At 39.5% G+C, this 15,771-nt stretch overlaps 1 long non-coding RNA gene across 1 annotated transcript in view; it reads left to right on the top strand.

The window, feature by feature from the left end:
* Positions 1-216: 216 nt before the first annotated feature.
* LOC129137728 (uncharacterized) overlaps positions 217-15,771 on the top strand; it is a 226,803-nt gene continuing 211,248 nt past the window's right edge. The window contains exon 1 of the long non-coding RNA XR_008540492.2: positions 217-444. This is a non-coding gene — a long non-coding RNA (uncharacterized LOC129137728). The remainder of the gene's footprint in view (positions 445-15,771) is intronic.

Below are 15,771 nucleotides of genomic sequence, written 5' to 3'. Positions count from 1 at the left end.
CAATGGTAAATAGGGGTGGTAAATAATCCTGATAGATCAAAAGCAATGTGGAAAAAAATGAAGCCTGGAGCATTTTTGCGACAGCCAGATGGGAGGGGATTCCTCCGAGAAATGCAGCCAGCCTGTCCGCTGTGGTGGAGACTCAGGAAGTTCCCGCCATTTGCTGCAGCGAGGATCCTGGCCCCTCCTCTTCCTGTGTGGAACCTGGGATTCGATTGGCCTGTCGGGAAGCACTTTAGCAGAGGAACTCTGGCTTTCGAAGAGTGCGTGTTTCCCCCCTTTTTTGCCTCTTTTCACCCATTAAAACCCTGCTTTACTCGCCCTTTAAACCATCTGCGAGTCTAAATTTTCGTGGCCGTGGGACGGACAAGAACCTCGTCTTTAGCTGAACTACAGAAAAGTCCTGAAACATTTTTGGCACGGAACTTGGGGGCTGGAGAAGTGGTGAGTAAGATGCAAACCAAGAATTCTTTTTCCTTCTCCCTTCTGAGCCTTTTCATCCTCATGGCCTTTTCCTTCCTTTTTCAGGAGGGACTGGCGAGCAGCAGTTCCACGCCGCTCCCGCTCCCTGCAGGGGCTGGGACGCATGGCCCAGGGGTCCTAGCCACCAAGTGCTGCTGCTGGAGCCTTCCGCTTTTCCAGCCAAGAGATTCAGCTCCATAGGGCAGGAATTAAACTTTCTCCCTGGTGGAGGAACCACTTGCATAAGAGTAAGAGGTTCTTCCTCAGGCATTTTTAAACTGTAATTTTTTCCTTCCCCTTCACCCTGCCGGCAGTTAATCTTTAAAGTTTTTTTTTTCTTTTTTTTTGAGACGGAGTTTCACTCTATCGCCAAGGCTGAAGTGCAGTGGCACCGTGTCAGCTCACTGCAACCTCCCTCTCCTGAGTCCAAGCAATTCTCCTGCCTCAGCCTCCCGAGTAGCTGGGATTACAGGTGTGCACCACCATGCCCAACTAATTTTTAAATATTTTTGGTAGAGACGGGGTTTCACCATGTTGGCCAGGCTGGTCTCGAACTCCTGACCTCAGGAGATCCACGTGCCTCAGCCTTCCAAAGTGCTGGGATTACAGGCATGAGCCACCGCGCCTGACCGTTTTTTTTTTCTTTCAGAAGAATTTTACTAGGTTAGCCCCCGCCCGCCATGCCTCTCCGCCCCGCCCCCCGTCCCCCAAACTGTCATTGTATTCTCTGCCAAGTTTTGGTTGTGAAATCAAGCTTTCATCTTGTTTTACATCCTGGGGACATGGCCAGTAACTACTTGGCAGGGCTTTGTTTAGCAACCCTACCTTAGTGGATGAGCACTCTCAGGTTAGATATCTGCATAGTTGCCTAGCCCTGTCTTTTAAAGGGCCCTACACAGAGACTGGGTTTTCTTCTGCCTGTGTGTGTTGTGTGTAATGTCTGTAAAAAGAGCTCTAATTAATTTGGTCTAAAGAAAGGCAATTGCTTGCATCTAATATTTTTCAAAGGGAAGATAAAAGCTGTGGTATCTTTCAGTTCATGTGACTTTACTCGTTAACAAATATAAACAGCCCTAAAGACTATTGGTAAAATGCAGGTCAGATGCAAGGTTTGCTATGTGTTTTGAAGTTACAAACTGCTTTTTGGGTTTTGAAAACTATTTGACTTGCCGGCTTCACAACTGGTAAGGCTAGGGGACCTATGGAACTAACCATGAAGGCACACCTTGGCTGCAGTTAGCACACAATTAAAGCCAACTTAGCAAGTTTTACCTTAAAGTTAAAGTTTCTAGGATTTAATTGAAACTACTAGAAATAGATATACATGCAAGGAGTGTAAAAACAGTAAAATGTGTATGTGTGTGTGTTTTTGTAAAAAGTTATAAGAAGGCATGGAAATGTAAACTTTTGCCTAGTGTTAAAGGATTGTTTTGAGTTAAATTAGGAAAAAGATGAAGTTTCAGAGAAGCGGTGGAATAATTGTGGAAATTAATCTTGCAGAAGAGGTTCTCTATGTGAACATATTAACTAAATTAAAAAAGGAGTATTACATGTTTTTTTCTGTAAATTGGGCATTGAAATAAAAGCGTAACAAGGTGTTCCTAAGGTGCTAACCTGCTCTCTGGCAAAATTTGTAAACGGTTATAAAAGGTTTTAGCTTCTTTAGAATTTCTGAGTTATCATTCTGGCAAAATAAATAACTGGTGCTAGTCTGGAATTCTATTTCATAATACCAAGTGTTTTAAACCTTGAACATTTAACAGCCTTCCCCAAATCAAACTTCAGTTTCAAAATTGTCTTCCCTGGCACCTGGCTTTTGGAATACTTCAGAGGGCCCCTGATCAGTGTCCAGAAATAACAGGTAAACAGGATTAGTTGACATGTTTAGGTATGTGGGATTGCCAAAATGATGCCAATCTTCTTTAGGTTATATTTTGATGATTAATGCTAATATATGTTCCAAAATTGTATGGGGCATCTAAAATTCTAATGTCCGAGTATATGCTATGAATCATAATTAAGGTTTTTATGTTATGTTATTGTAAACCACAGAGATAACCAAACTTCTTTATCAGTTGTGTTTCTAACTGTAACTACCCTGGACATTTTGCAATTCACAGACAATTGTTGTCTTATTTAATCCTTTTCAAAGGATGGTTTATAATGAGCTATATAACTTTAACAGGTGCTCTCAAATACAGCCTTTTAACAACTTTAGAGATTGTAACATTGGAATAAAGGAAAATATACAGGACTCAGAGAGCTGAAATGTTCACGAATGTCAAGCAAAATGAGTTAACTAAATGGACTGAACTCAGGAAGCTGAAGCAAATCTTTTTGACTTTTGCTTGGAATATTGCTGATCCTTGTTTTGTTGTTCAGAGTCAAGGAAACTTATTTTGAACTATTTACGGCCTTTAATAATTGAGTAAGTTATACCCCCTATGATCAAAATTTGAAGCATGCTTGTTTCTCTCTGCCTGGTTCCTCTAAAATTTGGAAACTGTCTGTGAGTATTCTGGCAATATAGTTGTTTGCATCAGTACAATAAGAATCAATTTTTCTTTTGCAACAGAACACAATTGGAGAAAGTGATTATTTTACCAAAGCTTTGACTGGAAGGGTGTGCTTCCCTTTAAGGAGTCAATCTTGACTTGCAGAGCCTGTAAATGCCCCATGGGGGAAACTGGCCTCATACCTTCATCTACGCAGTCCCTGTACAGGGCTCCTGACCTGTGGTCTGTAAAAAAATGTCACTTTCTAACAAGTCTAGGAGCTCCCAGTTTATCTTGGGTCCTTAAGAGGAGAGAATCACCCAACTCATACGTGTTTTGAGGTTACAAACCCATGGTTGGGCTCAGCTTTTAAAGGTCTTATCTGGCCGGACGAGGTGGCTCATGCCTGTAATTGCAGCACTTTGGGAGGCTGAGGCGGGTGGGTCATGAGGTCAGGAGATAGAGACGATCCTGGCCAACGTGGTGAAACCTCATCTCTACTAAAAATACAACAATAATAATAATAATAATAATAATAATTCCAGCGATCCGGGAGGCTGAGGCAGGAGAATCCCTTAAACCAGGGAGTTGGAGGTTGCGGTGAGCCGAGATTGTGCCACTGGACTCCAGCCTGGTGATAGAGCGAGACTCCATCTCAAAAAAAAGGGTCTTATCTGAGATTCCTTGTGAAACAGCTTTCCGTCAAAGCCAATCCAAAAGGCCTATGTAGAAATAATTATTCTTGCTTCACTTTATGCAGGTAATCAGGCCAAGTATAAGGCTAATGTCTATTTTGCAAACCACTCAGTCCTTATCATAATTTTTTTTTTAACAAAAATGGGGACTGGAGAGAAATTATGTTCCAAAACTTACCATACGTTTGTCATTACATTCTAAACTCATTAGTTGTTTTTAAGTTTTTGCCTACACTTTAGACTAACCTTACTTGCTCCTGTGAACCAACCATCAATCCCTGGCTGCAGCTCAGAAAGAACAAGAGGGATGGGTAATGTAGAAATCTGGATTAATATTCTAGTTCTGAACAATTATCCTGCAAATCCTGCCAGGTAATGGAATAAATAGAGAATAAATAGGGTGCTTGTTGCCCAGAGGTTTCCTTTTTGGGAAAGTAAGACCAAGGGAACTAACCAAAGCCAGCATCATGCACCCAAATCCTAGCAACCATAACTATTGCTACCAGTTATCTGGGAGTGTCACAATGAGAGCCAGGTGGGAGGGGCTCCCTGGAAAAACCCCAACCGCCCTATGCACTGGGGTGGAGCCACAGAAGTTCATGCCCTTTGCAGTGGGGAAAAGTCGGCCTCCTCCTCTTCTTGTGTGGAATCTGGGATTCAAGCTGTGGGTGGGAAGCACTCTAGCAGGGACTTTGGCCTTGGGAGAGTCCCTGGTTCCCCCTTTACTTCCTTTTTACCCAATAAAACCCTGTTTTACCATTCACATTGTTTGTGAGCCTGAATTTTTGTGGCTGTGGGACAAAGAACCCCGTCTTCAGCTGAACTAAGGAAAAGTCCTGCAACATTTTGTGTATATGTAGGATGGCAGGGGATGATATTGCTGCTTGGGAGAGGGTTGTTGTCTGAAAGTGAGAGCTCAAAGTAGATGGTAGGTTGGAAATAAATATGTTCTTTGTAAATGTGTCTGCGGCTGTTTTGAAACCTCATAAGCTAGCATATTAGGTATTTTTATAGCAGAGAACTTAAGGATAGTATAATGTGCTCCCAGCTTAATAAGATTCTAACACTATTGTTTGAATATATGATATCATCATGTTTAAAATGTAATATTCATTCCATTTATGCAGTCTCTTTCCCCTGGTTGTTTGTGCTTTCCAAGATGATATAATAAGAAAATAAACAGCTCAAATGGTTTTTCCTTCACACTTTTATCAGTTTAGAGAAATAGGGTGACAATAAATGAAAAAAAAATCTAACATTTATAAAGGGCTAAACAGGGGCTAGGTACTTCAGATATATGTATCTGACACATATATATATCTGACATATATATATCTGACATATACATGACACATATATCTGACATATATATATATCTGACATATATATATCTGACATATGTATATATCTGACATATATATATATATATATATATGAAATCTTGTTATATCTCACCACTCTCCTTCAAGGTAAATATAATTATCTCTATCTTATAGATAAGAAAATGGAAACTTTGAGATGTTAAGTAACTTTCTTGAAGTCATGTAGGTTATAAGGGTAATATTAGATTGCCCAGTTTCATAATCATGCTCTTTATCCTACACTGCATTTGGAGAACTTTAAAAATGTAGGGTCCTAAGAAGTCATTGACCATAAGTTTTTTCCCCCAAGCAAATTTCTTAAATATCCAGTGCCTGATAAATTACCCAAAGGATGTCTTTTTCACTCAAACAACAAAAGTGAAACAAAGTGGTATCTCCTGCCACCACCACCTTTATTAAAAGTTTTAGCATATGCCATTCCCATAACATGACCTAGTTAATATGCTGTCTATGGTGAATTCACAAGAACATGAAACAAACAATTGGAATCAGTTTGTTAACTGTCCCCATGGGAATGAAAGTTTGGAAGAGGAACTGCAATCTATGCTAGGTACAATAAAGGTCAGACCTACTTGGCAATCACCAAAACAGAATATTGGCAATAAGCCATTGCTTTTCAGAGACAAAGCTGTCATTTTAAAAGTTTTCTTTGCTTTATTGGGAAACTTGAGCCACTTCCTATTCAAACAACTGTTCTATGTAGGTCTGGCCTGGATCCTCTGCAAGGGTATTATGAAAACTTGCAACTCTTAAAATATGATCTGAGAGTGCATTGTATAAATTATCCCATTATAACAGGGCTTCTTAAAGTCTACTGCATATAGGAATAACCTGGGCATCTTGTTCAATTGGTATTTTGCAGTCTTGAAAGGCTCCCAAGTGATGCCAATGATGCTAGATCCCATTTTGAGTATGATAAATCAAGACTATTCTGCATACTTACCTGTGGTGGTTGCTTTAAAGTAATTGCAAAAATTTTAAATAAAGCCAATCGATTTAGCATCAGTTTTTAAAAACAAAAGTATTTTTCCAAAGCTATCTTAAAAGTACCCTTGCCCACTGCTGAGCCACCTGGTTTTTGTTCCTTATGACCTAATTCAACTTACCTTGGTTTAACCCAGCGTGCTTCCAATATTTCCATTTGTAGTCAACGTGTGTCTTTATTCTTTTTTGATAAGTCGCACTCTTGAGACATCACATAAATGCCTAGCTCACCTGGCCATTAGTCTATAATCACTACTGTCATATGTTTCTCTAGAAAGGAGCCCATTCAGAAACTTACCTCCCTTATTTTTTTGGTCCATAGAAAAGATCTCTTCCCTGATTTCTCAGAGAACAAAAAAAAAGTTAACAACAAAACGACAAAAACTTTAACTTTGTCTAAACACAACTTTAGCTGTGTCTGAAGCTCCAAAAATTGTATATGAAGCTATTGAAAAATATGGGCAGCTGTCATAGCAGATTTAGAATGTAAGTAGGTTGCTATGCTTTAATACAAAATATACTGGATACAAAAAGTGAGTCTTGTCTACAATACCGGTCTGTCTCTTCCACTTAGACCATAAGCAGCATGGAAGAAGAGACTGCATCATCTTCATCTTAATCTCCAGCACAGAGTCTGACAGATAAAAGAATGAAGGTAGTTAGTGTCCTCTTTTTTTTTTTGACTGAAAAATAAATAGACAGCGTCCTAGTCTTAAATTTTGACTCACTGTCCTCATCTACAAAAGGAGCAATGTCAATCTGCACAAGCGCAAGAGTTCTTACACAGTTTAAGAAAGATAATAGCTATTATAGTACTTTAAATTAAAAGACTCTACATGTGCAAGTAATTTTTAATTAGATTTGTTACTGTCTTACTAGAGTTTCCTAAAAGATGAAGAACTGAAGATAGAAAATAGACATATTATTTTAGTTCAGGGAAGATCTCCCTTAGTGGGTAAAATCCTGTGAATTCAGCTTGTTATTTGAGATTAAAAATTTACAAATTATCGTTTTTTAAATTTAAGCCTTCACTTGATGAAACTTTCCTTTTTCTTAGAGGAAAGCCTCACATTGAGTTTTATCAGGAGGATGACCATATGCCACATTCTCATGGACAGTGTTACTTTATGCCTTTTGTCCTAGTATCCCATTTGGTTTATGTCCCCACTTAATCTCAAAAGGGCTGTCATTTAGATGTTAAATTATATAATCATGCTAATCATTAGAGATATTTGTAACTTGGTGTGCAATAACTAGTGCTATCTTTTGCCTGGGCATGCAACTTCTGAATGAAGGGTTGGAAGCAAGGCAGAAAAGGATATTGCAATGGGTCCAGTGTAATGGGGTAGAAAGGTGAGGTTTGTGTAAGTTAAAAACTGATGGAAATATAGGAATAAAAAGAAGAAAAAATGGTTTTAGCAAGGGAAGTTTTGGATGAGTGAACAGCGTCGTGACTTTCTTCAATCCTAAGAGACCACTTTGTTGTTAAGTGTTTAGGGCAGATGGTGGCTATTTACTTGAGATTGGTGAGAGGGGGTATTTATTTAGAAAGGTTGTGAAATCAATATGTCTTTGAGGTTTGCTATCAGAGTCATTCAATTACTAACACAGATAATTGCAGTATTAATCTGCTTCTGCAATTTGGAGAAGAGTCTAAACACAGAATGATTGATTTTAAAGACATATAAAGTCAAAAGCATATGTCATTTATTCTTCCAATAAATAGACCTCCAGTGTAAAAATCCAGGGCCCATTTATCCCAGCAAAGTGTAATGAAATACCTAAATGTACCCTAATGTATTTTTTTGAAGATGCTCTGCCATTTGGAAGGAACAGAATACAAAATACTACATCATCACAAGTCTTCCACCTTAATGGAAATCAGACTTTTGTTGGTATTGGATAGATGGTGGGATCAGATTTTATACAGAAGTTTGACAGCCTGCCTCATTTGTATTGCAGTCGGCTACAGGATATGTCACAAGAATTTATGAAAGTTTTCTGCCCTTTGAGAAAGTCTTTCTCTCTCTCTCTCTTTTTTTTTGAGGCAGAGTTTCGCTGTTGTCCCCCAGGTGGGCGTGCAATGGCACCATCTTAGCTCACTGCAACCTCCTCCCCGGCCCCCCCCCCACGCCCAAGTAGCTGGGAATACAGGCATGTGCCAGTATGCCCAGCTAGCTTTTTGTATTTTCATTAGAGACAGGCTTTCACCATGTTGGCCAGGCTGGTCTAAAACTCCTGACTTCAGGTGATCTACCTGCCTTGGCCTCTCAAAGTGCTAGGATTACAAGCGTGAGACACCATGCTCTGCTTCTTTTTCATATTTTAAATTTAATTTCAGTTTAGTTTATCCAACTAAATATGCCATTGGTTGCTTAAATTCAAGTTCTGATTAAAACACTAGGCAGGTAATGAGGTTCTTCCAGTAAGTGATGACTCTTGACTGTTGAGTTAATTAAGGGTTGTTCCCTTCAGGAAATAACATCCAGAATACAACAGATTATCTTTGGGTTCAGAATATATCACTTTTTCTCCAAGGATATGGTGGCCTAGTTCTTAAAAGCAGGTCTAGCACAGCCTAGTGAGGTTCTATTAATATGAGATTTTTGAATTAGAGGAGCTTAATATTTTGTTTACAAAAACATTTAAAATATTTTTAGGTTTAGAGGAGAGTTGTAAAGATAATTAGTAATTTCCTGTTTCCTCTCGTTTTTACATAATATAAAATCATGGTATATTTATTGAAACTAAAAAATTAATGTGGATAGAATACAAATACCTACATGGAATTATTTATTTGAATTTTACCAGTTTTTTCACCATGTCTTTTTTCTGTTCTGTGATTTGATCCAGGATACCATGCTGTATTTAGTTCCCATGGCTCCTCAGTCTCCTGTAGTCTGTGACAGTTTCTCAGTCTTTCTTTTCTTGTCATGACCTTACTTCCTTTAAGAGTACTGGTCAGTTATTTTGCAAAGCGACCTTCAGTTTGGATTTATTTAATGCTTTCTCATGTCTACACTGGGTTTATTGCTTTTGGGGAAGAATACCATGGAGGTGAAGAGCCCTTTCATCACATTATGAATCTGGTGTTAACAGGACTTTTTACTGATCATGTTAAATGTGATCAGTTGGCTAAGGTGATGTCTTCCAGGTTTCTTCACTTTAGAGTTGCGAGTTTTCTTCTCCTACTTTATTTATTACAAATGAGTCACCAAACCCAGCTGACACCTTCATAAGTGGTTTTTGAACAAAAGATAGAGTTATCACATTGAGTTTGTGAGGTAGTCACTGCCAAGGATGCTAAAGCTGTAGGATATACTGGAATCTCTTTGAAAGAAAGATTAAAGACATTTTATTTGTTTTTGACCCAATCCCCAGCTCACAAGTATCTTGAGTCACACTTGAGGTAGGGAAAACTATAAGCAAAAATTTAACAGTGGTTTCCTTCCTATGACTGTTATAAGACACTAGAGAATAAGCAGCTCTGCCTTGATAGTAAAATTTTTAAGTATAATACTAAAAAACAAACAAAAAACAGAGACAAGAAAAAAACATTTTTTTTTCTATTTTACATTAAATCTGTGCACAAACCAAAAAATCTAGCACATCAGTGCAGGCAGCAGGAACTTGCTGGATGTTAAGCACACTCCATGGCCAGTGAGAGAGGCAGAAGTGCACGGTGGGGGCATACCTTGTAAAGAAGCTCCATGTTGGTTGACGTCATGATGGGAAGGTAAGTGAAAGGAATGAAAGAAAATAAACCCGTAGGAATCATTACTTGGGAGGAAAAAGCAAGGAATGGAATAGAGGAGGTTAATTACTTAGGGGTTGGGGCTAAAACTTGCAGGCCTCTCAGGGTAACTGTTTGAAACCTTTTAGATGGTTCCAAAAATACTAAGAAGAAAAAAGCAAGGGAAGAGGGAGGTGAGTATGGCAGTAGCTGAAGTTCTGCATTATTAAGTAGGGACAAGAGACTCTAAATAAATTAATTATCCAATAAATGTGAGAAAAATTCACTTGTTATGTATAGTATTGTGTTCTTGTTAAAAACCAAGCTTATCACTTTGTCACACCTCATTTTTTTTTTATTAGGAAATAGTGACCTTCAAACTAGACATGTACTCATAGGCTCAAGAAAGTTCAGAATTATCCTTGCAGTGGCTTTTTTTTTTTTTTTTTTTTTTTTTGCTGAGGGAATTTTAAAGCTCAAAACCTATTTTAAAACAAAAGTTTAAACTCTACCAGAATAATAATGCAAAACTATTTAATTAGAGACACATTTGGATGGGTTTTACTTTTCACTTAATAAGTCCAACAGCTCTTCATATTTCACAATAGAAATGTAAAATGCCCTTCCTAGAAGCTTTGAATATTCATCTAATATATTAGAATAACATATCTGGATACCTGACACAAGAAAAGCAGAGTCTTTATATTGTATAATATATAAATAATAAGCCACTTAAAACAAGGTGTATATTTTGGTTTGCTTACCTAGAAATAGAGAGGGATAGTTTTTCATCATCCACACTTCTATACCTTATGCCCATTACTACTTATAACTAAATTCTTTGTACTTCAAACTAATGATTAGACTCAGGTGACATGGCCAACTCTGCTCACATAGTTAACTGTAAACACACAAAAACGATGCTTGATAACATTTAAAATGTGCAACCGAGGCAGTTGAGAGAGACAAATCCCTGAGGTACTTGAAATAAATAAAATCACAATGGTAGATAGGCTGATACATTGAAGACCTATGAGATATTTAGACAAGGAAGAGATTCTAAGGATATAATTATGGATGAAATTTAGACAGGAAACTAGAACTTTTCTCCCTGCCTAAACCTGAAGCCCCACAATTCTGTCTATCCTTATGAACTAAAAATCTCATCCAATCTTTCAGCAAAGGAAACAATTAAAAAGCTTTTCTTTTGTGTGGACTTTGGGCAGGAAAGTAAATATGAAAAGTGCAGGCATTCAATGTATGTAGGTATGGAGTCTTAATTTATACTACCTACAAGTTTAAGAGCCCCAAACTAAAACATAAAATTTAACAGTGCATTGAAATTCCTGAGATCCCTAACAAAATCCACTCTGCTTAAATGCTTTGGTAATTCAGGAAATATGGAACTCATGGAGAATGAAAAGCGAAGTTGAACAAGGGTACACACACACAAATGGTTATAAACTGTTTTGAGAAGATGTCCACACATAAACAGAAAAAGCACGGAAACTGAGGGTAACTCAAAAAACTGAAAGTGGGATTTTCCAGCTAGATGGCCGAATAGGAACAGCTCCAATCTGCAGCTCACAGCGAGATCAATGCAGAAGGCAGGTGATTTTCTGCATTTCCAATGAGGTAACTGGTTTATCTCACTGGGACTGGTTGGACAGTCAGTGCAGCCCACGGAGGGTGAGCTGAAGCAGGGTGGGGCATCGCCTCACCTGGGAAGCACAAGGGGTTGGGGGATTTTCCTTTCCTAGCCAAGGGAAGCTGTGAGACACTGTACCAGGAGGAAAGGTACACTCCTGCCCAGATACTGTGCTTTTCCCATGGTCTTTGCAATCGGCAGACCAGGAGATTCCCTCTGGTGCTTGGCTCGGTGGGTCCCTCACCCACAGAGCCCAGCAAGCTAAGATCCATTGGCTTCAAATTCTCGCTGCTAGTGGAGCAGTCTGAGATCAACCTGGGATGCTCGAGCTTGGTTGGGGTAGGGGCATCCGCCATTGCTGAGACTTGAGTAGGTGATTTTATGCTCACAGTGTAAACAAAGCAGCTGGGAAGTTCGAACTGGGTGGAGCCCACCACAGCTCAGCAAGGCCGATTGCCTCTCTAGGTTGCACCTCTGTGGGCAGGACATCTGTGAACAAAAGACAGCAGCCCCAGTCAGGGACTTATAGATAAAACCCCCATCTCCCTGGGACAGAGCACCTGGGGGAAGGGACAGCTGTGAGCACAGCTTCAGCAGACTTAAACGTCCCTGCCTGACAGCTCTGAAGAGAGCAGTGGTTCTTCCAGCACAGTGTTCAAGCTCTGATAATGAACAGACTGCCTCCTGAACTGGGTCCCTGACCCCCGTGTAGCCTGACTGGGAGACACCTCCCAGTAGGGGCTGACAGACACCTCATACTGGAGAGCTCTGGCTGGCATCTGGTGGGAGCCCCTCTGGGACGAAGCTTCTAGAGGAAGGATCAGGCAGCAATATTTGCTGTTCTGCAGCCTCTGCTGGTGATACCCAGGCAAATAGGGTCTGGAGTGGACCACCAGCAAACTCCAACAGACCTGCAGCTGAGGGGCCTGACTGTTAGAAGGAAAACTAACAAACAGAAAGGAATAGCATCAACATCTACAAAAAGGATGTCCACACCAAAACCCCATCCATAGGTCACCAACATCAAAGACCAAAGGTAGATAAAAACTACAAAGATGGGGAGAAACCAGTGCAAAAAGGCTGAAAATTCCAAAAACCAGAACACCTCTTCTCCTCACAACTCCTCACCAGCAAGGGAACAAAACTGGTTTGAGAATGAGTTTGACAGATTGACAGAAGGAGGCTTCCGAAGATGGATAATAACAAACTCTGAGCTAAAGGGGCATGTTCTAACCCAATGCAAGGAAGGTAAGAACCTTGAAAAAAAGGTTAGACAAATTGCTAACTAGAATAACCAGTGTAGAGAAGAACATAAATGACCTGATGGAGCTGAAAAACACAGCACAAGAACTTCATGAAGCATACACACGTTTCAGTAACCGAATCATCAAGCAGAAGAAAGTATGTCAGTGATTGGAGATCAACTTAATGAAATAAAGTGAGAAGACAAGGTTAGAGAAAGAAGAGTGAAAAGAAACAAAGCCCCCAAGAAATGTGGGACTATGTGAAAAGACCAAATCTACATTTGATTAGGGTACCTGAACATGATGGGGAGAATGGAAACAAGTTGGAAAACACTCTTCAAGATACTATCCAAGAAAACTTCCCCAACCTAGCAAGGCAGACCAACATTCAAATTCAGGAAATACAGAGAACACCACGAAGATATTCCTCAAGAAGAGCAACCCCGAGACACATAATCATTCAGATTCCCCAAGGTTGAAATGAATGAAAATATCTTAAGGGCAGCCAGAGAGAAAGGTTGGGTTACCCACAAAGGGAAACCCATCAGACTAACAGCAGATCTCTTGGCAGAAACCCTACAAGCCAGAAGAGAGTGGGGGCCAATATTCAACATTCTTAAAGGAAAGAATTTTCAACCCAGAATTTCATATCCAGCCAAACTAAACTTCATAAGTGAAGGAGAAATAAAATCCTTTACAGGCAAGCAAATGCTAGAGATTTTGTTACCACCATGCCTGCCTTACAAGAGCTCCTGAAGGAAGCACTAAACATGGAAAGGAACAACCAGTACCAGTCACTGCAAAAATGCCAAATTGTAAAGACCATTGACACTATGAAGAAACTGCATCAACTAACAGGCAAACCAGCTAGCATCATAATGACAGGATCAAATTCATGTATTACAATATTGACCTTAAATTTAAATGGTCTGAATACACGAATTAAGACACAGACTGGCAAATTGGTTAAAGAGTCAAGACCCATTAGTGTGCTGTATTCAGGAGACCCATCTCATGTGCAAAGACATACATAGGCTCAAAATAAAGGGATCAAGGAAGATTTACCAAGTAAATGGAAAGAAAAAAAAAATGGGTTGAAATCCTAGTCTCTGATAAAACAGACTTTAAACCAACAATGATCAAAAGAGACAAAGACATTACATAATGGTAAAGGGATCAATGCAACAAGAAGAGGTAACTATCCTAAATATATATGCACCCAATACAGGAGCATCCAGATTCACAAAGCAAGTTCCTAGAGACCTACAAAGAGACTTAGACTCCCGCACAATAATAGTGGGAGACTAACACCCCACTGTCAATATTAGACAGATCAACGAGACAGAAAAATAACAAGGATATTCAGGACTTGAACTCAGCTCTGGGGCAAGCAGACCTAATAGACATCTACAGAACTGTCCACCCCAAATCAACAGAATATACAGTCTTCTCAGTACCACATTGCACTTATTCTAAAATTGACCACATAATTGGAAGTAAAACACTCCTTGGCAAATGTAAAAGAACAGAAATCACAACAAACTGTCTCTCAGACCACAGTGCAATCAAATTAGAACTCAGGATTCAGAACTCACTCAAAACCTCGCAACTACATGGAAACTGAACAACCTGCTCCTGAATAACTACTGGGTAAATAACGAAATGAAGACAGAAATAAAGATGTTCTGGCCGGGCGTGGTAGCTCATGCCTGTAATCCCAGCACTGTGGGAGGCCGAGGCGGGCAGATCACGAGGTCAGGTGATTGAGACCATCCTGGCTAACAGTGAAACCGCCCCCCGACCCCTGCCGTCTCTACTAAAAATACAAAAAAAATTAGCTGGGCGTGGTTCCCGGCGCTGGTAGTCCCAGCTACTTGGGAGGCTGAGGCAGGAGAATGGCGTGAACCCGGGAGGCGGAGCTTGCAGTGAGCTGAGATCCTGCCACTGCACTCCAGCCTGGGAGACAGAGCAAGACTCCGTCTCAAAAAAAAAAAAAAAAAAAAAAAAAGATGTTCTTTGAAACCAATGAGAACAAAGACACAACATACCAAAATCTATGGGACACATTTAAAGCAGTGTATAGAGGGAAATTTAAGCACTAAATGCCCACAAGAGAAAGCAGGAATGATCTAAAATTGACACCCTAACATTACAATTAAAAGAACTAGAGAAGCAAGAGCAAACAAATTCAAAAGCTAGCAGAAGAAAAGAAATAACTAAGATCAGAGCAGAACTGAATGAGATAGAGACAAAAACCCTTCAAAAAATCAATGAATCCATGAGCTGGTTTTTTGAAAAGATCAACAAAATAGACCATTAGCGAGACTAATAAAGAAGAAAAGAGAGAAGCATCAAATAGATGCAATAAAAAATGATAAATGAGATATCACCACCGATCCCACAGAAATACAAACTACCATCAGAGAATACTATAAACATATCTACGTAAATAAACTAGAAAATCTAGAAGAAATGGGTAAATTCCTAGACACATAACACCCTCCCAAGACTAAACCAGGAAGAAGTCAAATCTCTGAATAGACCAATAACGGGCTCTGAAATTGAAGCAATAATTAATAACCTGCCAACCAAAAAAAGTCCAGGACCAGACAGATTCACAGCTGAATTCTACCAGAGGTAACAAAGAGGAGCTGGTACCATTCTGCTTGTGAAACCCTTCCAATTTACAGGAGTATCGTAACTATCATATGTTGAATGCTAGCCCTGGACCAAACACTCTTCTGAGCACTTTAAATACAGCATCACATTTAATGTATCACTTTGATGTGTTATGAACTATAAGCCTGTTTCTCATCTCTATGCATTCTACTTATATTCTTTATCTAAGTGTTCCTGGCCTTCCCTTTATCTCAAGTGCTCATTCTTCTCCTACTTCTGGATTTTAAAAGCAGCATACATGCACCCCTTCTGGGGCACTTGTCACATTGTAGTGTATTCATTTGGGCAGAATATGTTGCCTTTCTTCCTCCCTAGTCCGTATATTCACTGGAGGACATCATCACATTTGGTTAATGATATTTTTGAATAATCAAAGGACACGAAGTTGTAAGTGGCAATATGCAATATCTCTTTTGTTTGTTTCATTTCTACAATATTTTCCCAGGCAC

Source organism: Pan troglodytes, chromosome 19, assembly GCF_028858775.2.
Source record: "Pan troglodytes isolate AG18354 chromosome 19, NHGRI_mPanTro3-v2.0_pri, whole genome shotgun sequence".
NCBI lineage: Eukaryota > Metazoa > Chordata > Mammalia > Primates > Hominidae > Pan > Pan troglodytes.
Note: the sequence above shows the minus strand (reverse complement) of the source record. Positions and strands in the feature narration are given on the sequence as shown.